This window comes from Bison bison, unplaced genomic scaffold, assembly GCF_000754665.1.
Source record: "Bison bison bison isolate TAMUID 2011002044 unplaced genomic scaffold, Bison_UMD1.0 scf7180017864184, whole genome shotgun sequence".
NCBI classification, from domain to species: Eukaryota; Metazoa; Chordata; class Mammalia; order Artiodactyla; family Bovidae; genus Bison; species Bison bison.
This window is the reverse complement of record NW_011494756.1, coordinates 2,921,042-2,924,012: the sequence shown is the minus strand read 5'-3', so window position 1 is coordinate 2,924,012 and position 2,971 is coordinate 2,921,042.

The window sequence follows — 2,971 nt, the reverse complement described above, 5'->3', positions numbered from 1 at the left end:
TTATAAAAATAACAGGTACTTAGCTCTTACTGGTTTATCTGAAAATAAGAGTGAATGATATCTTTATCAATGAGAATTCACTTGCTGATTTCTCTTTCCAGAGGGTAGAAGGACAGCTGCTCAGATTTTCTAGAAGATGCTGCTCAGAGGGCATCTGGCAGGGGCTTTGAAAAGGATCATTGGGCCAGATGTTAAGAGATTTGGGCTTTGGGTTCCAGTGTTAGCAGTAAGTTAGCTCTGTGTGTGCCTTAGATCCACCGTAACCTTAAGAATATTTAATAGTCTCAGTAAAATGACAAGACTGTACACGGATGTGGTTGTGATTCTTTGTGGTTCTCAAAACCCTGATTTTACGTACCTTGTTAATTGCTCCAGACTGCAAGGAATGACAACCCACTCCAGTATTCTTGCCTGGAGTATCCCATGGCCAAAGGGCCTGGTGGGCCTTTGGACACGACTGAAGCGACTTAGCATGCACGCAAGGTTCTACATCAGTCTTGACTCTGGAGAGCTACTCTAGTTTGACAAAAGCATAATTTACAAAAAGGAACATAAAATCAACCCTGTTGTTGAAATTGATGTTGGCTGCTTGGTGGTTGGTAAAGAGCATCTCTTTGAGAAGCCATTGGTGAGATGAGTGGTTCTGGGTCCCGCCGGTTTCAGGAAAGATGACAAATGTCGAAATCAGATGGGAAGAAGGAAATGTGGCAAATCACCAGGAGCCAGACTGTTTTTAACAGAGAAAACTCAATTTTGCCTGCTTTTCTCCAGCAAATCCCATTTGATATTTTATATTTTCGTGATAACTTAATAAGGAATCTCAGGAAGGAGTTGCAGAACTGTAACTTAGTGAAAGAGAATTTGTCATTTGTGACATTTCTTCTCTAAAGAGCATGGGAAGATCGATGTATTAGCTTGTAGTTTGGGCATTACTATTTCCAGCTATTTCTATTCAGGAAAGAAACAGCACGATATATGTAGCAAAACTTGGCACAGTGGGGAATTTTGGCTCCATCCCTAAAGCATCATTGAACTCTCTAGGGACCAGGCATTGTGAAGGCATATGTGGAATCTGTACATAGTAAGCCACCATCCCTACCTTTCAGGAACCCTGTCACTTAATTTTTTAGAAGATAAGTCCATAGTAGACTCAATATTTTGAAAATGGGAATGTTGGGTCTGCATTCAAAATACGTACAGAACCTGCCTGCTTCTCCCCGCGATCGGCCTCCCTGTTCCCACCTTGCACCTGCATTCTCTTTTCCACAGGCAGCCAGAACAGACCTTGGAAAACATAAGTCATGTCATGTCACTGCCCCGCCGCTGCCCCTCCAGTGGTTCCCAGTCACTCCAATTGCAAAAGATGAGAAAATCATTTGGTAGTTTACAGCATCCTTCTGATAGGCTCGGCCTCCCTCCTTTAAATCTCTCTCTTTCTCGTTATTTCTCTGACTTTCCTTCTGCTTTGACACTCACTGGCTTCCTTGATGGTCCATGCATGTACCAGGCAAGTTCTCACATCAGGGCATTTATATTTATATCAGACCCTCCTCTGCCTGGGCCCCCTCCCTCAGAGATGGCTGCATGACCGACTGCTGATGTCTTTCAAGTCTTTGCACAGATGTCACCACCTCAGTGAAGCCTCACCCTAAGTGTGACTGTTGAACATGACAACTTATCTCCTACCCATTACCCCCATCCTCTGTGTCCTGCTCTGTATGTTTCTCCATAACACTTACCACTCTCTGGTTTTCTCTAGGATTTACTCATTTATTCATTTTGTTTAACATCTGTTTTCCTCACCGGAATGTAAGCTCTAAGAAGGCAGGATCTTCATTTTGTTCAACGTTGTTCAGTCTTGAATGCCTGCCATGTGGCAGGCACTCCCTCCTTAGCTGTTGAATAAATGAGTGAATGAATGAGAAAGAGAAATTAATTCTGACATTGAGTTCTAGGGAGAATAACGAGGAGGAATCCTTTGACCTGGGGGTTGAAGGATGGGCAGAATTGGACAGTCAGGCCTTCTGGGGGAAGACATCGCAGGTTGAAGGAATATTTTGTGCAAAGGCAGAGAAGTGGCAGAGCCCACTTGTGCTCCTGGAAAGGCTAAGAGTCCCAGCTGACTGGTGCCGGGGTCCAGTGAGAGCAGTGAGGGTGGACAGATAAACTCATGGATAGAAAATAAGGAAAGGGGACTCTCGGTGCAGTGAGGGAACAAGTGACTCATCACTGCCTATGTTGAGAGGGCTGGCAAGTTGAGGGTTGGGATCTCAGACAAGCAGTTTGCACTGTCCCTTTAAGAAGTCAGGGAGAGATTGTCCCTTTAAGAAACCAGGAATGTGAATAGTGTTTGGTAGTGAGATCTCATTTTTGTATAGTACTCTACTGTTTTTTCAAAACATGGTCGCATGTTTATTATGATGGAAGCTTCAGAACAACTCTGTGAAATTGGTAGAATATCTAATAAGCAAGTTTTTATTTACATATTTTGATCAGTTAAAAAAAAAATGAATTGCATGTTCTATCAAGCCAGCTAAGTGACTGGCCTGAGGTGGAGTTAGAAAGCGAGAGGCAGTTTCCTACCGCCTTGGGTCTCATCATCCAGTTTCCCCCTATGTCTGGCTGTCACTTTCATTCCCACACGATCTTGAAGATCTCATGCTTACTTTTTACCTGGGCACAAGCTTCTCCCCATTTCCCCCATTCACTGAAAAGCAGTTTCTGCATCCAGTTTCTTCTTTACCAGCTCCATTTTCCTCATTCCTCCTCTTCCATTTCCCTTGATTTGAAATAATTAGAAAAGGATGAACGTGTGTAGAAGGTGGCTGTGCTTTAAACTGTGGCCCATTCAGCATCCTTTCAAGCTTAGGTCCAGAGGCTCTGACCCAGCCCCTGACCTGCTGGAAGGTTGTGTCTGTCTTTCGTGTGTTGTTGTTTTGTTGTTTTTTTTTTTTTGTGGGGGGGGGGGGCA